Source organism: Meriones unguiculatus, chromosome 3 (assembly GCF_030254825.1).
Source record: "Meriones unguiculatus strain TT.TT164.6M chromosome 3, Bangor_MerUng_6.1, whole genome shotgun sequence".
In the NCBI taxonomy this organism is placed as follows: Eukaryota; Metazoa; Chordata; class Mammalia; order Rodentia; family Muridae; genus Meriones; species Meriones unguiculatus.
This window is the reverse complement of record NC_083351.1, coordinates 48,225,663-48,252,406: the sequence shown is the minus strand read 5'-3', so window position 1 is coordinate 48,252,406 and position 26,744 is coordinate 48,225,663. Positions and strand designations below refer to the sequence as shown.

General features: G+C 40.3%; 1 protein-coding gene across 1 annotated transcript in view; it reads left to right on the top strand.

Annotated features, from left to right (window-relative positions):
- Svep1 (sushi, von Willebrand factor type A, EGF and pentraxin domain containing 1) overlaps positions 1–26,744 on the top strand; it is a 191,394-nt gene that overhangs the window by 32,880 nt on the left and 131,770 nt on the right. The gene's annotated exons all lie outside the window — the stretch shown is intronic.

The following is a 26,744-nucleotide window of genomic DNA, read 5'->3' as shown; positions in this document are numbered from 1 at the left end:
ATCTTGTGCTCTGCATTATATTTTAGGTATAACCAATATTTATAAGTAATCTGTAGTTTTTCTGTATAGGATTGTGTCCTTGCTTATATTGATTTTAACCTAAGACAGTAGCATACAGATTTCTAGGATGTGTTGTTTGGAAAACTGAATTTCCATGGAACTTGTTTCCCACCAAGGCCACTAGGATCAGAGTTCCTGCTTTCCCTGTACTATAAGGTTGCTCGCTGCCTTTTTTTTTTTTTTTTAATTCATGTAACACTGTTTTGCTCTGGTGTTTGGTTTAGAGGCCTGCACTGCATCACAAACATGGATCTCCCTTGCACAGCAACTATTCTATTTGTTGTGGGTTATTAATATTTATTGTTGACTTATCTTTTAGTTAATCAACAGTTATCCCTAAACCAGATGTATACCCAAATCACCATACAGGGGCTGGGATTTATTTAAAAACCTAGAGCACAATGCTGGGCAATAGTTATTCCATCCTAAACTTCCACACAATTATATTTGCTTTTAGTCATATCTTAGGTCCTGTTCATCCCTCCTCATGGTTCTAAGACCTCTTTGCTCCTCCTCTCTTTTTTCCTTTTCCCCCTCTGGACCAAGATGTTCCATTCTATTCTCCCCATTGCACAGCTATGGCTGGTTGTTTTATTGACAACACAGAGAACAAATGATGGCATGTTTACCCAAACTTGAGACAGGTGATGCTTAGAATAAGCATCACAATGCAATGTCTGGATTGAAACCAGATAATGGGGTAGAGAAATTAGCATTTGAATGAACAAGGATAATTTGCATACATTCCATAAGAACATTATACCAACATCTTCTTTTTTCCTTTCTTCCTCCATTCACACTGTCTCTGTGCCATTGTCTAACCCTCTTTTATTTTTGTTCATCCTCATCTTACTTCCTTCATATATCCTGCCTCCCCTGGCTCTGGTGCCAGATGGCAGACACATCCTTGCCAGGTCTGACCAACCGTGTTCAAACAGCAGAACGGCTACTTTATTGGCCTTATTCCCACTCCCCCCAACAGGATTTCTCCACTTAAGTGAAAGGTAAAAAGATCAAGCCCATGTACTGGGCTGGCATGAAGCCTCTTCTTGATTTTCCTTTCTCTCAGATCTTCCCACGTTCTCATCTACAGCTCGGCTTGGCACTTTCCACAACACCCCTTCCCTCACTCTTCTCATCTTAGCCTACGAAACACTGGCAGAAAATCTTATTTTTGTTGCTTGATATGTGTGGTCAGTGTGTCTGCCTTCCGTGTGGTCCCAGACTGAACTGTTTCCTGCCAATAAACTGCTGTCATCACTGTGTAGCTGCCTTACTGCCTGCGTCAGTCACTAGGGGACCCAATCCCCATTGCTTCAAGGCATTAGAATCCTGCAGTCCATGGATTAAGTTGCAAGAAGTAAAAGGAGACAGTTCACAGCCCTCTATCCCCACTGGAAATTAAATGCTGAAAGGCACAAAAGTCTACAACACGCAAGAGGCTGAGTGTCACTGGAGTGTCAACAAAAGGGATTGGAAGCCTTCTGTTGTTCTTTCCAGCGAAGACCATTCACAGAATGGTTAGTTTTTTGTTTTTTTTTTGTTTGTTTGTTTGTTTTGTTTTTGTTTTTGTTTTTGTTTTTTTACCTATTCTCTTGAATTAGTAAGCCACCATTTGATGCTTTCCGACAGAGGACCAAAATCAGATATAGGTAAAAATGCATATTCTCACCTTCAGCTATTGTCTTTAAGAGATAATGGAAAGTGGGGTTTGAACTCTGAGATACACACTGTGACTTTGCATAGTTGGAAGGGAGCACTCATGCTTAGCTGCTCTGGACCAAGAGAAAATAAGCTGAGAGAAAATTAGCATGATTTCTACAGCATGAAAGACTCCATGCCAGACTTGTCTTTCCAAAATGCAGAGAGAAATATTAGGTCTGTAGTATCCAGTACTGAAGACTTGAGAGCAAGGAATGCAATTTAGACTCTATTTGATCAAAAAATGTTATGGAGCAGCTTGTTCAATAAGGAACCCAAAACGATGCTCTCTGCCTTTGAGTCTACACCATAACCAGATAGATCAATTTTTAAGGGAGAAATGGGTCATTTCACCTTCCTGTTTGGGTCTATCATGACAGGAGGCACAACGGCAGGGATGTAAGGCAGCTGGTTACAGGGCGTCACAGTCTGGAAGCAGAGAGTGACAGAGCAGGGGCTCATTCTTACCTGTTTGTTCAGCCCAGGAAATGGTTCAGTCTGCATGGAGGGTGTGTCTCTCTACCTCAATTTACCTAGCTCAGAAACTTCATTACTGACATCCCCAGTGGTTTGTCTCCATGTCGATGATAAAGCCCAATCAAATAAAAAATCAAGATCAATCATCTAACATGTACAAAGCCCCGCTAGGTTCAATCTCTGCCTTAAAAACAAAACAAAACAAAACAGTCCTGAAAAAAAGAAATGGGTAAAAACTTAACTTTGATGTCAGAATCTTCTAGACTAAACTCACAACTGAAACCTTAGACATCTGTATTTTTTCCGTGCCTGCCTGATCACTACCAAATGCCCTAACAAAAAAGCATGTGGCACAACAGTTTTTACAATGTGGTTGATATATCTGAAGGAAAAACATTTACATTTGGTTGAGGCTTGGCAACAATAAATTAAAGGCAACATACAACTGATTTGCTAGAATAGCCATGTTAAGATAGATATGTCATCAAATCGGTTTTGAACAGCCAAGGGAATGCTTGTAAACCCAAGTGGTTGCAGCTGTTCTGGATTCCCTAAGAAAGGCATGGAGGACAAGGCCAGTAGGCATCTTGAGGACACAGCTTCTCTCCAGAGACTATTTCAGTGAATGTGGAATGAACCAGCTAATACTGTACCTCCATTCAGGCCAAGGATGAGATCCCTACATAACTTGAACAACATACTAGCTATATTATATTTCCCCAAAGGAGGAAACCATACAGAAATAGAAATATGCAAATATTTATGTAGGAATATCTTGTTATACATGTACGTAAATGCATTTAATGCCTAATCCCCACCCAGTACATACGCACGCACACACACACACACACACACACACACAGTTTCCTCCTGTATAAATATTATGTCATTCCTTTGGAAAGAGAAGACAAAGAATTCTAGAAATTCTTGCATGGAAAAAAAAATATTTGGAAATTTTGTCCCCTGAGCAGAGCTTAGCTGTTCCCTCTTCCTACCATCCCCCAAAAGGATCCTTAGTGGTACTTAGTGATGGATTTATAAGGTGTAAGGAATGTGTGCAACAAATTCCTCTTTGCTTTTACAAGAGAGCATGCTAGTGCATAGACACGGCTTCCTGTCAGCTCAAGGGAGAACATTTGTACCTGCTCCCTAGAGCAAGTTTCCACTCACTGAGGTGATCAGCCCTGAGGACACTTTCCAGTCAATTACAATTATGTATCAGTAAAACACAAAAATCAGACCATGAGTATATATTGATATGTACTAAATCCGTTTCTGTGGCTGTGGTGAAATACCATGATGGAAACATCTTACAGAAGAAATCATTTATTTTTGGTTATGGTTCCAGAGAGAGAATGTGCACTGTGGGCTTCAGGGGGGTTTGGTGGGGGTAGTGGTGGCAGGAAATGGGACAAGGTAAGACTCTAAAACCTCAAAGCCTGTCCCTCAGTGACAGCTTTCTAACAGGCTTTAATCTTCTTAAAGAATCCATAACCTCTGCAAACAGTGTCACAAACTGGCATCCAAGTGTAACAAATGATTCTACGAGGACATTCTCACTACAGATGGGATGTATCATAAAACTCTAATGACAATGTATTTTACTCTGTAGAAATATTCATAGCAACATACCTAGCAGCCTAAAGCTCTTAAGAATATAATTGCAACCAATTCTGCTTTCATTGTGAAACATTACTTCACTTCCGCAGCCCCACTGCAAGCAATTCTTATCTTTTACAGTGACAGGAAGACAAAGGAAAACATTTAAAACTTTGCTAAGCCGTGTGGTCAAGCATTATGCATCATGTGCCAAACAATTGAAAATTTGTGTATCCTTGATTGATTTTCAAGTATTTCTCAGCAGGATTTTGAAGAACAGTAATAACACTGTGTTGATGTTTTAAGACAAAGATACTGTATCACTTTCAAATAAAACTACTGGAATGCAAGCAGTATGGGAGATTTGATTTGATTCTGTTTCCAGAGTTTTTTGCAGGGAAATCCTAGCCGTAGTACAATGGTAAGAAGCAGACAATTGTTTGGTATGTCCATACTGGGAAAAGGAATAAAGGGACTTACTAGACCCTAAATGCACATTCAGGTTACTGATATGAGCTTTTGTTTTTATTTTTATTTAACTTTTTGTTGATTCTTTGTGAATTTCACATTATGGACCCCAATCCTACTCATCTCCCTGTCCCTTTGTACCCACCCTCCAACCTTGCAACCTCCCAATCCCCTCGCCCTCAAAAAGAATCTTGTCGTAGAATGTATGTGTCACAGTGTGTCCCACAGTATACCCTTTTGTCCAAACTTTTTTACTTGCAAATGTTCATTGTAACAAGTCATTGGTCTGGTTGGAGGCCTCTGGCTTCTGCTATACCATCAATACTGGATCCTCACTGGGACTCCTCTTGGATATCCTTTTGTGGCCCTGTGTCATGGAGATCCTACTGCACTGAATCTTCAGGACTGCTCCCTTCACAAGCTCCAGCAGTTCACAGATGGCATAAATGTTTGGGTGGGCCAACTCAAAGCCCTGGATCTAGGCCTGGGTGAGTCCACCATGAGCTCTCCCATGAGCTTTCTTATTTTTATTTTTTATGTTTAGAGAGAGGGAGAATTGGGGCTGGGCAAGAAGTATGCACAATTAAGCAATTCTGGTCCAGGTGTGGTCTTCCTGATCATTGTCTTAGCTCTGATCCTGTAAAGTGAGAAATTCCTTCCTGCTTGAGGGAAACTGATGGGTCTTGAGAATTGCATTTCTCTGGAGCCAGTGTATTCTGGAAAAAAATCAGCATGACTCAAGGTAGGGAAACTTGAAGACAAGGCCTGACGTTTGTGCCATTGGCCAAAGCAGAGAAGACTGACAGACACTAAATGAAGTATCAGGCCTCCATTCTGCATTTAGTTGAGTGGTAGGTGCTTCCCAGTAAAAGCAGCCAATCATTCAGCACATTCATTTGTGAGCAAGTACACTTTTAAATACACAAATACCCCAAGACAAGTCCAGCCACAGTCCTCAGTAAGCTGACTGAAAGAACAGAATTAAAAGTGGGAGGCAGAGAAAGGAATAGGGACAAAGAGATCCTTCGAACCCCACATCAGTCCTGCTGATGGGAGATCAGAGTTTAAACAAGGACGTACACATTCAAGCAATTGCAGCATAGGTGTGGTCCTACTCATTGATGACCCATTATCTGGGCTTCAGTCTCATGCTGTAAGCTGGTCTAACAAGTTGTTAAAATTGTGTATCCTTTTTGAGGAGACAAGTTCCCCTTCTGGCTGTTGCCTTCTCCTCCCAGCATGAGATTCCTGGGCAGATTCCCATTTCTTTGGCATCTGTTATTTTTAATGGTCTTATAATGAGATTGAAACTCAAGAGTCTATGTTGAATTTCTTCCTTTCTGCCAGGCCTGTTACATGCTATGTTATGTTGCTTGGTCTGAATCCTTAGAGTTCCTTCTGACTTACATGCCAAAGGTGATATCAGTTATCTGTCATCCAAAAAGTGCTATTAAGGGCTTATCAGATGATAATTCCCTTGGGTCCCTTTTCAACTTCATTGAAACAGAAGAAGTAGAAAACATTTAACTTAGAAAGTGAGATGGAAGTGTGTTATTATTAGCATTGTGTTCTCAGATTTTGAGAAAGCCCCAGTGGGTTTTACTAAACAGGGTACCTGTTTCTGTCACTCTTGCCAGGTAAGTCCTCGAGTTCTGCTATGCAACATAGTTTCTGGAGTGCGGGTGGAGGGGGGAGAGGTGGCTTCCAGGACATTGTTTATTGATTTAAAAGGAGATTGCACAGTTGCCACCCACTATGGTAACAGGAAAGACAAGGGCAAACAGTGAGTGAATCTACCCTTTAGATCAGTTTTGTAAAGGTGACTTATTGAATATACTTTGAGAGGGCAGTGGACCAGCTGGCAAAGAGCTGTCTATAGTATGAAGGAATGGACCACAAGCTTCCATTTGAGAGAAATGCCTTGGTGATTAGCATAAGTTTCTATTGGGCACTTTCATAGGTAGCTTCAGTTGTCAACAGTTGCCACACCTGGGGAGAGGGAACCTCAGGTCAGAAATTGCTTCTGGCTGATTGGCCTGTAATGTAAGCATGTCTGTGGAAGTAATTTCCTCAATGCTAATTGATACAGGAGGGGCCATCCCACTATGGGCAGGGTATTCCTACACAGACAAGCCTGGGCTGTGTAAAGAAAGGTAGCTGATTGTGCGCCTAGAGCAAGCCAGTGAGCAGCATTCCTCCCAGGTGGTCTCTGCTGCAGTTCCTGACTCGGGTTTCCTGCCGTGCATTTGTACTGAAACTCTTGCTCTAGCTTCTGAATAAAATGGACTATAACCTGAACACTAAAATAAACCCTTTCATCTCCCAGGTTGTTTTTGGTCACTGTTTGATCAGCTCAGATCTAGCACAAACGAGAACATGCAGTTTACTGGTGTGTAATGAATGCCGTGAGAAGCACAGTCCAGATCATTTGGTGTTCTGCACCTGCTCCGGATGTTAGTGTGAGCCAGGGCGCGTTCACTTAATACCCAGGTCTAGGCCATGCAAACAAGGGCAGTCCTACATGAACAAAGTTCAGTCTTGGTCCAAAGGCTGAGCCAGTGGGCTCTAGGCTGCAGCTCTGCTGTGTCACATTGCAGGATTCCACGACTAACAGTTTGTGATTCCTGGATCTTGCTTGTAAAAATTCCTGATGGAGACTAGCTCTATTTCCTGGCCTCTTATTAACAGTCCTCCTCCACAAGAAGTATGCATTTCTTTTAAAAAAAAAATGGAAGACAGACTGAAAGGTCTTAGATGGGGATTCAAGAGGAAACTGGGATAGATGGGGCTTATTAGAAGAATTACTGATGCCATGGACAGACAGCCAACAGTATGGTGAGGACTCTGAAGACATTCCAGGCCCCGACACCAAGGTCAAAATGGAAAGAACTCAGAAGAGAAGAAATTGGAGCCCATGAGGCAGAAGTGAGGGTCTCTTTTGCCTTTCTGAGGATGAGGGAACTTTTACTGTCTCCAGGCTCTGATTCCCAGGCAGGAATCAAGGTATCAGGCGGGAAGCCGACTGTATAGCAACCAACTTTGATGTAAATCCTAGTAATTGGGAGTCCCTTAACTAGAGATTCACAAGTCATGTCTTAGTAGAGTACCTATGGTTATCTGTGAGTTAGGAAGGCCAGCTGCTGTGGTACTGTGGCCTGAGCAGCAGCTGGATGCTAACATTATATTCTTATATCCCAGTCATTGCTTATATTTTGAAAGAAATAGAGGAATGATATTACAAGATAATGATGGGGAGGGAGAGGTACAAATGATAGTGGGTGTCAGTTGACCCCGGCTGACTTCTAAATTGGACAGAGACAAAGATGAGGGTAGACGAAGTTGGACAGAGGTGAATATGAGGGTGGGCCTCCTCTTCTTCAGAGGGTAATCTGGTCTTGCCTTTCAGACAAAGGCTAGCATCTGCACTTTTCACATCTGGAGGATGTTGAGTCCAAATAGCAGCATTGTTGGTTATTTTTAGAATTTTGAAATAAATAAAACTACAACATTAAAGTAAAAACTCAGGAAGACAGCTCTGAAACACCAAATGTACACTCTTAAATTGACCACACGTGTTTTATAATCTTAGGAGTAACTATAGGTTTTATTACACAAATTATTTAAATTTTACATGTTTTAACAAAAAAAAAGATGTATATTTCATGACAGTGCTAGCTAGCAGACACAGAAAGATTGACAATAGACAGGTTATTTATGTGGTAGCAACCTCTGGAATAACATGTAATCATTTTGAATCCTTGACACAAACATTATTTTTGGAACTTAGTTGAAAGCTGCTAGATTTGGGAAAAAGCAGCACACAGGCACAGAGGTCAGAAGACAAGAGATTTCAGAGGGTGAATTTTGTGGGTGAATATCAGTCCCTGAAAAAGGCTAAACCCATTTAAAGTGACATTTAACCATTGATGGGGCAAAGGGTAGCCTTTGGAAGAGCCTTGCTGTAGAGGAGGTGGCTAGGTAAATTCCCTCCTCCCTTTATTTTAAAGGTGACTCAAGGGTACACGGAAATGGATCCTTGAGGGACGAGCAAGTTGATGCAAAGCATTCTTGGCATTTGTATCAGTTACTTTCCTGCTGTGATAACATACTAAGACCAAAAGCAACTTAAGGTGGGGGTAGAAGGGCTATTTTGGCTAAAGTTCAGAGGGAGATAGAGTTCATAGTGGTGAGTAAAGTATGGCAGGATGGTGGGAGCAGTAGACTGGGTCATCATATTTCCATGTACACTCAAGAAGCAGAAAGAGACAGAGAACAGGAAGCATGGCAAGACCATAAACCCTCAAAACCTGCCCCCATATTCTGTAACCTTCCCAAGCAGCTTCATCCACTGGGGACTTGACCCACTGCATGGGCCTATGGGGGAAGCTTCTCATTTAAACCTCCATATCACTATTAATTCTCCTAACAAACGCCACACCTCCAACAGTCTCCTCAGTGTCCCATTGAGAGCTTCTTCAGACAGTTGTCAATGGAAAGCTGCTTGCAAGTAGTGCATGTCCTTTAAGAGGCATGTAAATGTCAGTGCTCTAGAAATGATCTGTGCCACACCAACGTGCCACTTGTCCTTTCTTTGCCTACTCAGTTTCCATATTTGCAAAAGAAGAAACAGTTCCAAAGAATTCGAGAGACCTGTTAAGTGACATCCACGAGGTGGATTTGACACTCAGTGCAGAGAGAACAGCAAACAGGAAAATGCCCCCACAGAGTGAGAGTATAGTGTCCAGAGGGATCTTTGTGCAGGAAAGATCCTCAAAGGTGAGAGTGAAGATTGGCCAGAGAGACCATTGCAGAGAAAAACACACTCACGGAATAAAAGTGGACAGTGGACAGAGAGATAGGCCTATCAATATTTCCTAAAGTTTCTGGCACAGACAACTTCCCTGAGGAGGTATTTTCCTATTCTGGTTAATTCTTTCATCTTTACTAGGAAGCCTCCTGCGGCATAATAATCTGAGAATTTTTTAGCAATAAAAAGGGATGTCTGCACCAAGGGCCAGAAATATGACTCAGATCGTATTCTTTTGGCCAAAGAATTATGTAACAGAGTAGATGAAAAAAATTGAGGAAAAATAAACAGATCTATAAAAAAAAAACAACAATCCATGCTCTACCAGAAGTAAACAGCATTCCTTAAAGGCCCACAGCAAAGCCCTAAAGCATCTACCTCCCTCCCTACCTCTCTGTGATCTGTAGCCATCCTTTCCTGTTATGTTTCAAACACCAAGGAGAATCAATTTTACCTTCTCCTTCTTTTCATACACTAATAGTATTTCTAATACTAAGGAGGTTAAATTGTAATATTTTCTCTGCTTTAAGTTAGTATGTTGCCAGGTATACAATAGTTGAAGCCCATACCTGTCTGTGAGAGGGAACCTATCCTTGATCTTTACTGATTTCTACCTAGCTATGTAACACCGTCACCTTCAGTCCATGCATAGTTTGTATGATCATTAATCATCAAATATATCATTTACTATGTACTTAAGTCCATAAGCTTTCTGCCTCAGATTTCTTGTATGCTAAACAACACAAGATCAGAGACTGGTAAAGGAAAATGAGTTTATTAACAGTTTTTTCTAAAGCAGGGGGAAAAGGAAATTCTAATTTTCTCCCTTGATGCCTGTGGCATCTTTCACTTTGCAGAAAACTTTTAGACAAGGGCAAGAAATATGTAAATTTAACTGTAGCACATGTCAGTCAGTCCTTTCCTAAGAGCAAGGAGACCTGAGTTTCATTTTCCTCTATTGTCTCTGCTTTTGCTTGCAAATATAGTTTTATAATTCAAGTCAGAGTGGAGGAAAATGAGGTCTTAAAGATCCTCCTCTCTTGACAGTGAAAAGAATCTCAGGGGCTTTGTGGAATGTAAGACCTCCACATTCCAGGCTTGACAGAGTTCTTTGGTTCATTCTTTTGATAAGTATAGAGTAAACATAATTGGAATTTTCCTTTGGATGTTGGCTTGAACCCCTCTTGCATACTTATTAAACACACTGTGATTGTTAGTGTTGTCAACTTTACAGAATCTATAATCACTTAGGGAAGAAGACTTTGAACATGCCTCCAGGGCATTATCTTGACTTTTAATTGAGGTGAAAAGAACTAACCGCTATGGATAGGGCCATCCCCTATTTGGGATCCTGAACTGCATAGTAGAGGAAGGGAGCTGAGTGGTATTCATTTGTTTTTCCATATTTCTTGACTTTAGATACAGGATGACCAGCCCCTCAAGCTCCTTTGCCTGTGGCTTCCCCATTATGGTGGACTGAAATCTAGAATGGTGAGCCAAAATGGACCCTTCTTCAGTTAAGTTACTTTTTTCAGGGCACTTTAACCCAGTAAGATGAAAAGAAACTAAGTTATAGTCACGAGGTATTACCAAAACCATAAATAAACACATTTGTATCTTTTCACAATCTTGGGTTTGTTGAACAAATTTACCAGGTACAATAGTTTCATTGGTGACAATTTGCCAGATATTCCCATTTTATTGATATCCAAGGCAAATGCAGGTTATCTTACTCTAATTGTAATTATTAATACTGTCAGTTCACACATTTCATTTCTCACAGTAAATTTCTCTTCTTTTCCCCTAGTGTCTCCGTGTGTGTGTGTGTGTGTGTGTGTGTGTGTGTGTGCGCGCGCACGCGCAAGTTACAGAATGAATATAAAGACTTATAAAGGCAAAGAATTTCAAAGGGGCCCAAGACGTGAAAGCTGGGTAACTGTACAAATGAAAAGGAGTCTTTGAAGGTGACATAAAGAACCATTTGGAAGACTCTAGAAAGGTATAGCTACTGTTCTGGAGTCAAGTTACAGAATCAGAGTTGAGCGTTAGAGTTGAGTCCAGCTACAGTGGAAAAAGGGAAGACAAGGGCCAGATGATAGAAAGGGTAGATGGACAGACAGGATGTCCTGATGGGGCAGCAGAGGAGAGGCATACATAAATGAGTAGACCATGTCAACAACAGGAACTGAATTGAGCTGAGGTCCCTGGAAAAGTCAGAAGTTCTCTGCCCGCTCTAGGGTGAGTTGGTATTTCTTCGCATTTTCCCGGGAATAGTGTCACATAACACAAAATTACTAGGATCTACTAGGAAATAGGGTAACATCCAGGGAAGTTAGATGGCATCTACAAGACACCGCATAACCCCACATTCCAGTATCAGTAGTACATGAAAAAAGAAAACCTACTCCTATCCTGATTGATGGAAACTCCCTTCCTCAACTCCTATGACAAAATATGATTCAGCACCCAAGTTTGTTCTGCGGCTTGATTGCAATAATTTTTGTTATCTGCATTAACCTGGTATTTGAATTACGTTGGATTTAAGTAAACCCCACAACATTATCTCTTTTTAAAAAGTTTTAAAAGTACCAGCTGTGTGCAGTAGCACACACCTGTAATCCTGGCACTTGGGGAGGCAGAAGCAGGTGGATCTCTGTGACTTTGAGGCCAGCCTGATACACAAAGCAAGTTCAGGACAACCAAAGCTACATAGAGAAATCCTGTCTTAAAAGGAGGAGGAGGAGGAGGAGGATGAGGAGAAGAAGAAGAAGAAGAAGAAGAAGAAGAAGAAGAAGAAGAAGAAGAAGAAGAAGAAGAAGAAGAAGAAGAAGAAGAAATACCAGAGGCATGTGATTATGGAAAGGTTAAATTCTTGCTCGAGTCTCATCATTGCAGCAACTTTGACTACCACTTCCTCAAATTGCTTCTAACATGAAGTTTCTGCTTGTGACTTTTTGTTTCCTTGGCCTAGAATCGTCCAAGGCTTACCTGTCTGTTCAGCCATCACCAGTGCCTCAGTACTCACAGTGGATACTTCTCCAACACAATATTGTCTTCCTCCAAAATCTCATCACTGACACAGATCTAAGTGTTTAAGGCCTTTTACATGCCTTCTCCTGTTTACTGACTACATAGCATTATTATTATTATTATTATTATTATTATTATTATTATTATTATTATTATTTGGGGTATGTCTTCTTTCTTTTATATTTTGTGGACTGCTTCAGGATGTAGTTATACCATTTTTTTACTCATTACTATGTTTCATGGCATATGAACTTGGAATGGACATTAAACCTTTAGTGAATGAATGAATGAGTAAATAAATAAAATGAGTTTCATGTTTAGATGCTAGAGCACAGCATATGGGAACTCCACTTGATACTCAGTTTCTTGGGAATTTTCCATTCCTCTTATGGAGAATGAGAGATGAACAAATCTACTGACCTGAGCAGCCCTGGCTCAGGCTCAAAGGGAACCATCTGGAAGGCTGAATTCAACAATTGGACATGGCTAATCACACATTTATCTCTTCCATGTTATCTGGGCACTGAGATTGCTGTCAAATTTGTTTCTTGCTTTCCTCTCTGTCTCTGTCTCTCTCTCTCTCTCTCTCTCTCTCTCTCTCTCTCTCTCTCTCTCTCTGTGTGTGTGTGTGTGTGTGTGTAAGTTATTTGTCTGCTTTCAAAGCCTGTAAAAACATTTTAATAACATTCCAGGGTACTGTACATTTTACTTTTATCATTTAAGCAATTATTTAACAAATGCACAAAGCAAAGCACGATTACTATGTGCAGCGGGATGTTAACAGTTGGGAGTTTTTGTTAAGATGAGATTTATAAATCTTGTCAAAGTACAGGGAAAGCTATATGAAAATAAATCATAAACTTAGAACAAATTTTGAAAAAATGTGTGCTGTATGTGAAAAGTTTACAGTAAAAGGATAATAAAGTAAAAAGAATTGTATTATTTGCATGTTATTCTCCCCTACCCCACCCCCTACACATGGAAACTCCAAAGTAATCAACTGGAAACCCTTAACATTAGAAGTTAGGTTTGTAAGACAACAGAGAACTACTTTGAAATCAGTAATTGTTCTAGGAAGGAACAGTAATCTTAAAGATGGTAAGATTCCCTTAGCAGTGATAAGAAATGTATATGCCTCCTAAGGAGAATTTGAAAAGAATTTTGTGTGCACCACCTAAGCTGCTGTGGACTGGACTGATGTGAGTGAGACTATTAATATGCAATCTGACTTTCCAGTCTGAAGACTCCCAGTGCTTTTCTTTAGATTCTGGTCTATGGCTAGAGATGTCTATAGAGCAGCGAGAGCTGAGAATGGTGAACATATGAAATCCCAAAGCCTGCCCCTAAGTGACAGACCTTCTCCAACAAGGCCTATCCTTCCCAAATAGTTTCAGCAACTGGCCACCAAGGATTCAAGCATATGAGCCTATGGAGGCCATTGCGTTTCAGATTACCTCAGATAGTGACATTGATGCCACCATTTTTGCTGCCACAAGGATCATTCAGTCGCTCTAATTGAAAGCTATCAACTTACTCCAACTCCTGGCACCCATGCACACTCTCCCCTCCTACCTGTTGTCTAACCATATAATGTTGTTATTTTAAGAATGTTATGTAAATGGAATCATGTAGCATTCTGAGACTGGCGCTGTTCATTCAGCCTGGTTCTCTGGAGGATTCCCCTGGTTGTTGCTCGTTTGATAGTTTATTCCTTTGTGTGAGTAACATTTAGTAATAGAATACACCATAGTGTAACCACCTGTCTGTTGGAGAACATCTGGATTGTTTTCAGTTTGGGGGTATTTTAGTTTTGTCTTGTTGCTATTATAAAACCAAAGTAACTTGGGGGGGGTTGTTTGGCTTACATCTCCAGGTCACAATCCATCATTTGATGGAAGTCAGGGCAGGAACTCAAGGCAGGAATCTTGGGGAAATGCTTTCAGGTTTGCTCTTTAGCCTTTTTGCTCTGGCACTTGCTTAGCTAACTTTCTCATACAGCCCAGGACTTCCAGTCTATGAAAGGGATGGGGTAAAATATGATGTGCTGGAGCCTCCTGCATCAGTTCATAATCAAGACAGCCCTCAGCAGGCATGTCCACAGACCAGTCTGATCTGGGAAATTCCTCAGCTGAGGCCTTCTTATCAGGTGGCTGTAAACCGTGTCAAGTTAAAAATTAATGCTAACAATAATGTGTAGGGGTGGAGGGTTGGAAAGGGTGGGGATAAGGATATGGGGAGGTGGGGATAGGTGGTGGGGAGTTTGCTAAAGCTAAAACTTCTATAAACATTGGCGCATACATTTTGTGTGAATACAGGTATCTGTGGGCTCAATGTCCAGAAGTGAGATGATATGGTATCATAGTAGCTATGTACTTACTTTTAAAAAACAAACAAACAAACAAAAACTGTTTTACATGATAATATCTACCCATATTTCTGGCACTCAGAAGACTGACATAGGAAGATGTCATGTTTGAGGGCCAGCCTGGGCTATGTAGCAAGCCTGTCTTAAAAATAAAATAAAGAAGAAAAGCAAAAGAGAGAGGGAAGGTGGGGAAGGAGAGAAAGAGGAATTTGTGATCCAGTTTGTATTGTTTCCAGCATTTCTTGTTTCTGATTTTAGCCATTCGGGTAACAATGTTTGGCATTTCATTTTCATATGCATGTCTCCAATGAAATTGGACATTTTTTTATATGTTCATTTTCCATTAATGCCTTCTTTAGTGATTTCTGCCTGCTTTTTATCCTTATTCTAATTGGTTTCTTTACTTTTTATTTTCAAAGTATGAGAATTCTTTTTATTTTATACATACTAGGTCTGTGCCAGCTATGTAATTTACAAATAGTGTCCCTTATTTTGTAGGATTTACTTTTCATTCTTTCCATTATCTCAGAACATAGTTGTTTTATTTTTATTTTTTATTCATTATTTTTGGGAAACATATAAAGTGATGGCTTTGTTGTATTTTTATAATTTATACCAGTATATATAACTCACACTCTCCTGTCCTTCCACCTTCCTCCACTGCCCTCCTGCTGGTCCTCTTCTCCTCCTAAACATTTCTTCTGCCTTCATGTCATGTATATTCCTTTATCCAATCATATCCCCCTCCTTTTAGATTACTTATTCCTTTGTGCTCCCCCCTCTCTCTCTCTCACACACACACACACAAAGAGAGAGAGAGAGAGAGAGAGAGAGAGAGAGAGAGAGAGAGAGAGAGAGAAGATGTACTGCATTTAAGTCTAGTCTTCCTGGGTTTACTTTACTTCAATTACCACAGCTATCTCCAGTTCCATTTATTTTCCTGTGAGTGTCATAATCTCAACCTTCTTTATGGCTAACTAGGACTCCATTAGGTATAGTTATAAAATTTTCTTTATCTATTTACCTGATTATACCTGGGTGTTGGGAATACAGTAATGATCAATATAGACCTGCAAATATCTCTGTGGTTTGCTGACATAGTATCTCCCAGGTACAATCTTCAGTAATGGCACAGCTGGGTCACAGGTAGCTCTATTTTTAGCTCTTGGAACCCTCCCTACTGATTACACCAGTTTAAAGTCCCACTAGCAGTGTATATGAGTCCCTTTTCCCTCACACCCTTGCTGACATTTGTTGTTGCTCTCTATATGATAGCTATTGTGTGGGATGTCTGTGGGTTAATTGGTATTTCCCTGGTTGGTAAAGATATTGAACAATTTCTCAATTATTTATGGTCCATTTGTATTCTTCTTTCTATTCAACCCATTAACCCATTAGTTGATTTGATGATGTCTTGTTTGTTAATTTCAGGGTTCCTTATAGATCCTAGATGTCAATTCCCTGTCCTTTGTACATTTGTCAGTGGTTCCTCTCTGATTCTTTTGGCTCTCTCTTCACTCTATTGATTTTTTCCTTTGCTGTGAAAAATTTTGAAACTCTATGTGAGATTTTGCTGCTGCTTCTCAAGTCGTTTTTATTGTCTTTGCTCACACCTGTCTCTTAAAGTTCTCCCCTTTCTGTATGAGTGAGTATATACCATGTGTGTCATTCTGCTTCTGGGACAACTCACTCAGGATAATCCTTTCCAGGTCCCACCATTTACCTGCAAATTTCATGATTTCCTTATTTTTCATTGCAGAGTAATACTCCATTGTGTAGATGTACCACAATTTTTGCATCCATTCTTCAGTTGAGGGGCATCTGGGCTATTTCCAGCTTCTGGCTATTACAAATAAAGCTGTTACAAACATGTTTGAGCTAATGTCCTTATTGTGTACTTGAGCCTCTTTTGGATATATGCCTAGGAGTGGTATGGCTGGATCTTGAGGAAGCACTATTCCTAGTTGTCTGAGAAAGCACCAGATTGATTTCCAGAGTGATTGTACAAGTTTACATTCCCACCAGCAGTGGAGGAGGGTTCCCTTTTCTCCACAACCTCTCCAGCATGTGTTGTCACTTTTCATCTTGGCCATTCTGATGGGTGTAAGGTGAAATCTAAACCTACTAAAATCTGTACATCTAAAGAAACTAATCAAGAGAGAGGACCCTGACTAAAACGCTCAATTCCCATCCCGAAAGGCAAAGAGCATGGACATGAGAAGAAAAAGAAAACAGGAAACAACCTAGAAACCTGTCACATAGGGCCTCTGAAAGGCTCTGCCCTGCAGACTATATCAAAGCAGATGCTGAGACTCATGGCCAACTGTTGAGCAGAGTACATGGAATCTTATGTAAGAAGTGGGAAATAGTAAGATCTGGAGAAGACAGGAATCCCACAAGGAGAGCAACAGAACCAGAAAATTTGAACACAGGGGTCTTCCCAGAGACTCATACTCCAACCAAGTACCAGGCATGGAGATAACCTAGAACCCCTGCACAGATGTAGCCCATGGCAGTTTAGTGTCCAAGTGGGTTACATAGTAATGGGAAGAGGGAAGAGGGACTGCCTATGACATAAACTGATTGGCCTGCTCTTTGATCACCTCCCCCTGAGGGGGGAGCAGCCTTGCCAGACCACAGAAGATGACAATGCACCCACTCCTGTTGTGATCTAATAGACTAAGATCAGAAGGAAGGAGAGGAGAACCTCCCCTATCAGTGGACTTGGGGAGGGGCATGCATGAAGAAAGGGGAGGGAGGGTGGGACTGCAAGGGGAAGAGGGAGGAGCTTATGGGGGGATACAAAGTGAATAAAGTGTAATTAATAAAATAAATTTAAATTTAAAAAAAATCTTAAAAAAAAAAAACGTTCTCCCTTTGCTGTTTCAGAGTCTTGCCTTACAGGAATATGCCTGATCTGTTCTAAATTGGTTTTGTGGGAGGTGAGAGATGCAGATCTAGTGTCATTCTTTCAGGTATAAGAATCTACTTTTCTTGGCACCATTACAAATGCTATTGAAGTTTAGTCCATTCATCAATATTGCCATCTGTGCTTTATATGTTTGTCTTCTATGGATTGTATTTTTCCTCATTCCTAAAGATTTTATCCTATGATCATTTCTAAAAGCCTTTTAACCTTGCAATTATATTGACATTCGTGCCTCATTTTATTCTTAAGGTATGAGACTTATGTCTGATTGATTACTTCACCTGTGTATAACGAGTTTCTCCACACTCTCTCTTGTAAAGGTGATACTTTTCTCATTCAACTCATTTTGCACTTGTTAGACACGTTAGCGTCCATTTCCGGAATGCCTTCTCTTCCACCAGACACAGTGTCAACCTGTATAGCCGTGTGGTAAGTCTTGGAATTGGTTGTGCTCATTCTGCTTTACCAAAATCATTGTCGCTATTATAGCTTCTTTGACTTTCCACATATTAGAATAATATTATCATCATGCACAAAGAATCCTGCTCTAATTTTCATAGGCATTGCACTATATCTGCGTATCACTTGGTAAAAATTTGACACTTTTGTTATGCTGAAACTTTAAATTTATAAACACAATGTTTGCTCAGATTTTTGTCTTTTTCAGCACTTATAACATCTCACATATCAGTTCTGCATGCTTTTGTATTATTTACAGCTATGAGTTTTATTTTTAAGTTTCTGTAATTAATTATTTTTGTGTTTTCAATTTCACCTATGTGATCATTGCTAACCTATAAAAGTGCAACCAAGTTTTGTTTGTTTTTCTTGTATTCTACTTTTATTTAGGCCAACTGTCAGTTCTAGGAGAGTTTCTGGTTTTTATAGATACTTAAAATCTTCTACAAAAAGAATCAGGATATTTGAACCAGACGTGGGCATGATGGACCACACGTTTAATCCCAGCACTCCAGGAAGCTGAGATAGGCAGATTGCTTTTAGCCTGGAATGGTTTTGAATATCAGGTCAGCCTAACATCCCTGAAATAAGTCTTACTGGTTCATGGTGTAAATTTTAGCTTATATACTGCTAATAATTTATTGAGAATTTTCATGTCTGTGTTTCTGAGATATAGTAGTCGTCTGTGGGAATATTTTACCGTCTCTTTTGTAATGTCAGTTTTTATTTATTCATTTTATATTCATGTTGTAGCCCACTGCCTCCTAACTTCCCAGAACCACCCTCCCTGCCTATTTCCTCTCTCCTCCCTCCCCTATTTCTCAGAGAAGGGGAGGCCCAGCCACCCCAGCATATCAAGGGCTGAGTGCATTCTTTTCCCCTGTGGGCTGGCATGGTAGCCCCACCAGGGCAAAGTGACTGAAAATTAAGCAACAGAGTCCATGTCAGAGTTAGTCCCCAATCCCCTTACTAGGCAACCCATATGAGGACCGGGCTGCCCATTGGCTACATCTGTGTAGAGAGCCTAGGGCCAGTCCACTCTTTGTAGTTTATTGTCCTCCTCCCCGCCTCCAGTTTATACTCTTTCATTGTTTGGAAAGGTGGCAGTTTTTTTAAACTATGAATCCAATTTTGCGAGTAACAAAGCCATACAAATTACTTACTGTTGTGTGCATCGTGGTGGATTGTAGTTTTGGAGGAACTTACTTGCTTCTTTTGAGTTGTAAGCACATATAGACACATAAATGTAGTATTATCTTGTCCATTCTACAGGATCTGTTTCATTCCCAATATCATCACTTCTGTATTTTAGTTTTTTTAAAGTTTTGCCAACCTCATTCGATTTTTCAAAACTCTTTTATGATACTGAAGCATCTTGCCTGAGCCTTACAAGAGTGTTAATCAATTTCCATCACTGTGACCAAAAAACGCTGAGAAAATCAACTTACATCAGAAAAGCTTTATTTTGATTCTTGGTCTGAGAGTTCTTGATCCACGTTGCGTGGCTTTCGTTCAGAGTCTGTGGCGGTAGGAAGCATCGTGAAGAGCATGCTGTGGATCAAAGCCTTGAGATACACTGAAGCAAAGACAGAGAAAATACTGCTATATACCCTCCAAGGACACCACCCCCCCAGCCACTCGCTTTCTTGAGCCAGGTTCCCTACCAGTAAACCTCCTCACGTGAGGCTTTGGGCAGCATCTCCCATCTAAATAACAACATCTACTTGGCTTCTGCTGATGCAACTAAGGTGGGAACACATGGCTGTGCCTGTTTTTTGTTTGTTTGTTTAAGCATTTGATAGCCGGAGTAGAATACTGTTATCTAAAATGTCCTAGCCTGCTGGGCCACCCTTTCCCCCATCCTTTGACTAGGAAGAACACTTCTCATTGGCTTTTTTGTTTGTTTAAAGAATGCCAGAGTTAAGTCTTCCATCTGAGTGTGCTCCCTTCACCTCTGACATCATGCTGACTCATAAAGCTTACCAGAGTCTGCCCCAGCTTCTGAATTCTGGACCATGTCTCTTTTGTTGTCATCTTTTAATTTGTTTTATTATTTAACAAAAATTATTTTAAAAAAATAAAATCACCTTACTCTAATTAATGCACAAACACCACACAACTGGTTTAAGGAAACCACTCAAACTCTGACCCAGTCCCAAACTCTGTACATCTCAGAGAACTTGTATGCAGTTAGAATGGCCACTGTGAAGCTGACAGTTTACACTTTCACTACCAATTACATTTACATTTTTTTACCTGCCGAAAGGGAAAAGGACAAAACTATGATAGAGTTCCAAGTAGAAAACTGAAATAGATGTATATTTGCTTTCATGACTTTTGTGTCCTGCATGGATTCTGCCCCTCCTCATGACTGACATCACCCTCTCTTGATCTCCTTTCTAAATGTTACACCCTCATTTACAGCTTTTTACACATGTACATTACAGCCATGATGTACATATGAGAGAAAAACATGTTGTTTTTTTCTTTCACCTTAATAAACTTTCTAAATCTGACCATTTTCCTACAAATTTTACTTTCATTTGCAGATGAATATTATTTTTGCTTTGTACATATAGCACATTTTTATTATCCATTCCTCTGTCAACAGGCATCTAGGTTGATTCCATTCCTTGCTGTAGTAGATAAAACAGTAATAATCAACAGATGTGCAACAAGCTCTGTAGCAAGATACAGAGTTCTTTGTGGAATAGTTGCATTTTATGGAACTTAAAAACTGCACAGAGGAAGACATTGCAGCTAGTCCTGATGAGACCTGATTAGCTAGGGTCAGATAGAAGAGGAAGAGGACCTCCCCTGTCAGTGGACTTAGAGAGGGGCAGGGAGGAAATGAGGGAGGGAGGGTGGGAGCTACAGCTGGGATACAAAGAAAATAAACTGTAATTAATATTAAAAAATAAAAATTTAATTAAAAAACTGATTTCCATAATGATGAATAAGGGTTTCTCTTTCACCACAATCTCCCCAACATCTATGGTCAGGTGTTTTGATGGTGGCCATTCTTCAAAGAGTGAGGTGGTATTTCAAAGTAGTTTTAATTTTAATTTCCCTCCTGACTAGGGGTGTTGAGCACTTGAAATAATAGCACTGACCATTTTTGTTTCTTCCTTTGAAATTTTCTGTTCATTTTCTTAGGCATTGAAGTAGTTTTATTTCTTTGGCATTTAATTTCTTCACTTCTTTGTAAACTCTGGATAGTAGTCCACTGTCTGAAGCCTATCTGGTAAAGATTTTTTACTCACATGTTATCTGTGTCTTCTGTTGAGTTTTGGGTTGTTTGGTTTGGTTGGGTTGAGTTGGTTTTGTCTGTGCAGAAACCTTATTTTCATGTGGTTCCATTTCATGTGATATTTGGAGGCTGGTACTATTCTTGCTGACCCCCATGCCTTGAAGAGTTTCTCCCTCCTCCCCCATTGTCATCCAATGTGGTACTTTGCCCTGCTGAATTGTCTGTGTGTGCTTATGTCCTACCCAGGGGCAGAGATGGAGTTCTGTCTTTTTCTTTACTTTATCCCCAATATCCTATGACTCCTTTTCATCCCTTTTGAAGGGCTCAGAATTTTAGTTTATAGCTCTGCTCACCCATGCATAAGTGATGGAGGGGGAAAAAAGCTTTCTAATTAATTACCTAACTTAGGATCAGACAGTTTCAAAACCATCAGTAATTTTGGGAATTCTCTTTTCTTCCACACCCTATCTTAAAAAGTGAAACAGGAAAAAGATGACAAGATTGAAAATTTTCTTGCGTTGAAAGCATTTCAGTTGTCAAAGTAAAGTACTCGCCGTTTTATTTACACAAATGCCATCAGAAGGCACTTGGGATATTTTAATATGGAAATCTAAAAGAAAGAACTGCTACATGATGACTTCCGTCAACAGTGGCAGACGAGACCACACAGGCAGGGCCACTGTTCCAAAACATGGAAACCACAGAAGAAAATCACTTAAGGTTGCCCATTGACCCCTTCAACTGTTTATTGGCTATTTTTAGCTACTCTAGCAAATAGGATTGTTTCCCAGTACTTGCCTTAAGATAGCTTGCCATGAAATGAGGCTGTAATTACTAGAAACAAGTCAGAATAGGTATCATAACCAAGACTCATGAGTTACACACTTCTGTGTACACACATGCATGCATGCCACATTCATACCTGCAAAGTTCATGTGTGTGAATGTGAACATGCATGTGTCCCAGTGAACAACCTCAGGCATGGTTCCTTCCCTTTCACCTTACTTACAACAGTGATGTTTGTTTTGTTGTCCAGCTCCGGTCTACAGGCATCCACAAGTTCTTCGCTCTCTGCATCTTCTTTCACAGTCACAACAATGAACTGTTGATTTTTTAAACATCAGCATACCTAGGGGGATAGCTCAGACAGTAAGGTACAGGCCTTGCAAGCATCAGGTCCTGTATTCAATCCCCAAACCCAAGAAAAAAAGTGCTAAGCACATTGGTACACACTTATAACCCGATGCTGAAACAAAGAGACTGGCGGATCCCTGGGGCTTACTGGAAAGCTGGTCTAGCTTCACTGGTGAGGTTCATGCCAGTGAGAGGCCCTGTCTCAAAGGAGATTGATGGGATTGTTCAGGATGACACCTAAAGTTGTTCTCTGACTTATATGAGCTTCTCTCTCTCTCTCTTTCTCAAAAACTATTGTCAGGTGTGGGGGTGCATCATTTACTCCCATCATTTGGGAGACAGGGACAGGTGGGTCTCTGTGACTTTTAGTATACCCTGTTCTATGTACTTAGTTGCAAGCCAGTGAAGGCTATAAAAGGAGTCCCCATCTCAAAAAAATGAGCTGTGGTGGATGGGAAAGGGAGCTTCCTTTTGAGGGTGGGTGAAGCTTGGAGGGGAGGAGGGAAAGGCTACAAGGATGTAAAATGAATAAATGAGGAAAAAAATCAAGTAGCAAAAATCATGTTAATTCCCAGTCAAAGGGCATACAAGAAGCCATGTGTCTGTAACCATGGTGATGGGAATATATAATAGTTTAAATTTAATGGCTCATAAATTAAAATAAAATGCTGGAAGGATGGCTGAGCAGTTAAGAGCACTTGTTCCTGCAGAGTACCTGGATTTGATTATAAGCACTCACATGGGGTTCACAGCCATCCATAATTCCAGTTACAGGGAATGAAACACCCTCTTCTGGCATCCAAAGGGAATGCACACACATGGTGCACAGATGCACATGCAAGCAAAGCTCTCAGACACATAAAAGAAAAAAAATACAGTTAATATTTTCTGGAGAAAAATCTTTAATAAATCAGGGGCTGGATTTATTAAATATAAACAATGTAAAGATTGCTTAAAATCACAAAATTGGTTGGTATCAGGATGAATTTAATGTTAAAAGAAACTAATTTCTTTATGATTCTGAGTCATCAGCTCTTCTAGAAAGGAAAAATAAAGTCAAAGATAGCTCTAATACTCTCCAAAGAGCTTTGCCTAAAAGTATATGCCCACAAAAATGTAATTACAAAATTAAAGGTAAGCTCTAACCTTCATATAGACAATAATCATCATAACATAATTAAGAAAGTAGTTTCCAACAAAATAATTTTGCCTTAATATTTCTTTTTAAAATTTTTATTTTATTTTTATTACTTATAGTTTATTCACTTTGTATCCCAGCTCTAGTCCTCTCCCCATCCCTTCCCAATCCCACCCTTCCTCCCTCTTCTTCTCCTATGCCCCTCTCCCAGTCCAATGATAAGGGAGGTTCTCCTCCCCCTCCATCTGACCCTAGTCTATCAGGTCTCATCAGGACTGACTTCTTTGTCTTCCTCGGTGGACTGGTAAGGCTGTTCCCCCCTCAGGTGGAGGCAATCAAACAGCTAGCCCATGAGTTCATTTCATAGACCATCCTTGTTCGTATTATTGGGGAACCCTCTTGGACCCTGAACTGCCATGGGCTACTTCTGTGCAGGGGTTCTAAATTATCTCCATGCATGGTCCATGTTTGGAGTATCAGTCTCACAGAAGACCTCATTGCCCAGATTTTTTGGTTCTGTTGTCTCCTTGTGGAATTCCTGTCCCCTCCAGGCTTTTCTATCTCCCCCTTGTGGAACTCCTGTCTCCTCCAGGTCTTTCTATCTCCTCCTTCTTCCATATGATTCCCTGCATTCTGCACAAAGTTTGGCTATGAACTCCATTGCTGGTGGGAATGTAAACTTGTACAATCACTTTGGAAATCAATCTGGCACTTTCTCAGACAATTAAGAATAGTGCTACCTCAAGATCTAGCTATACCACTCCTAGGCATATATCCAAAAGATGCTCAAGTATACAGCAAGGACATTTGCTCAACCATGTTCGTAGCAACTTTATTTGTAATAGCCAGAACCTGGAAACAACCTAGACGTCCTTCAATTGAGGAATTGATACAGAAATTGTGGTACATTTACACAATGGAATACTACTCAGCAATTAAAATCAAGGAAATCATGAAATTTGCAGGCAAATGGTAGGATCTAGAAAAGATCATCCTGAGTGAGGTATCCCAGAAGCAGAAAGACACACGTGGTACATACTCACTTATAAGTGGATATTAGAAATATCATATAGGATAAACCTACTAAAATCTGTACACCTAATGAAGCTAATCAAGAAGGAGGACCCTGGGTAAGATTCTCAATCTTCATTCAGAAAGGCAAACTAGACAGACATCAAAAGAGGGAGAAAATAGGGAACATGACAGGAGCCTATCACAGAGGGCCTCTGAAAGACTCTACTCAGTAGGGCATCAAAACATATGCTGAGATTCATTGCCTTAATATTTCATACTCAGATTGTATCCCTGCCTGTATGTGTGTGTGTGTGCATTTGTGTGTGTTTAAGTTATTAATACATGACAATTTCTTTACCAAGTCATTGTTTGAGTGCTTGGGGTTTTTGTTTTCAACAGTTTCAATAATGCATCACTCTCCTGGCAAGTCTGAACAGGTGCTTCCTATCACAAGCTTGGTACCCTGTGGTTAAGGTGCCATGTGTGGGTAAGGCACCCCAGAGGGTTCAAATTCACAATTTTGGTTAAATAGTCTGTACTGTAGCCAAATGAACTAACCAGTCCCAGGGAGATTGGCAGGGTGCTTCCACATTCCACCCAGGCATTGATGTGTAGGACTTCAGGATTGCCTAATTCACTGACAATATCATAATGGATCAGAGTTGCCTAATGGAAATAAGGTCCCTCTAGGTACAGCGACATCTGGTTCTTGTGAAAGCATTGGCTCAAAGTTGGAGAAGGTGGCTCTTTGCCACAATTATGATGTTTTGTGATCAAAATCCTAGCACAGCTACCTACGGGAACAGATTCTGTACTCAGATCCAATGTATAAAGGTTGGAGAGAAGCGCGATGTTATAACATCACATTTGCTGCTCTACCGAGGTCGGGCAGAAATGAAGGTTTGTGGATAGCATGACTCTGCCATTATGCTCTACACGAACGGGAACCCTGGCACCCCGCACCACCAGATGCATCACATGCTGAAACCACACTTCTTAAAGTTATCCACTAACTTTAGGTAGGATCCTTTTGCAAGCATCAAGGCTTTCAATAGTCATCATGATTTCAAAAGTTAATCTTAGAGCATGCATAAGGAAGAGTTAGAATGTCAGTCCCTGTATGGTATGCCAGACACATAATACACACTGTGAGGTATATGTTGATATTTAATGGGCCAGATGATTACAGAGCATAGAGGCTTCTCTTTTTACAGATTCCAAATGGTTGGTGTTTGACTCTACTCTAGTCACTGTCAGTTGAAGGAAGATCTGATGTTCGTACATGACAACTTCAAGACTAATGCTTCCAGGAATAGCAACTAATAACCACCAAGATGTTTTTGAAAAAAGAAAGTGATTATTTTAACAACAATAAAGAGAGAACTTAAGAAATAATGTTTGCCTTACTAATTTTAAAAAGAAAAACAACAAACAAACAAAACCCACACACCTCTAGCAAGCCTTGAGAAATGTGTTCAAACCACAAGTTTTCAGCTTTTGCTTAGTTTGGTAAGTGAGTGTGTTTTGCCCTTGAAAGTCCAGGAAATTGATTACACCTCTCCCCATAGGATTGTGTAATGCCTCTAAATAATTCTCCTGACCTCTGTTTCCCATCATCACTGTGAATTTCACAATGTGTTTCTGAATGTGCTTTTAGATATTTTTATCCCAAAAAGTATTCTCCAATGTTGTAAGCCCTTGATTATTCAAGGGGGGTTGGCAAATAATAATGTAGGGTTAATTTCTTCTCTATTATTTTTCAGCACAAATTACCAAATCTGCATTGCAAGTCTTACTGCCTTTAGGGAATGTATCTTCAAGTTGCATTTTCCTACTCTATGTCTTGAAACCTCCCTTTACCTTTGGAAAGACCGTAGGCATCATTAACTGTAACTTCCTAATGTTATGGAAGTAGAAAAGAAAAATCATGTTCCACTACCCCATATCTGTGAGCAGAAGAGCAGAGATCATAAGACAATTATCTTGACTTTCAGGTCTAACATCTTTTCATCTCATCCCATTGCTGCTCTTCACGACATTAGTAAGGCCTCCATCTAGGCCCATGCTCCCTCTACCCCTTCCACAATATTTACCAAGTTCTGGAACACTGTTTATTACAGAACAACTAATGAGAAGAACACTCCTTCTCTGCATGGTTTGGTAACGATGGACTGGGAAGTTCATTCAAAATTTACTCACAAGGAGATGGAGAGATGTCTCCATTGTAAAGAGGACTGGCTGCTCTTCCAGAGGACCCAGGTTTGAATCCCAGAACCTCAATGTCAGCTCACAGCTGCCTGGAGCTCCAGTTCC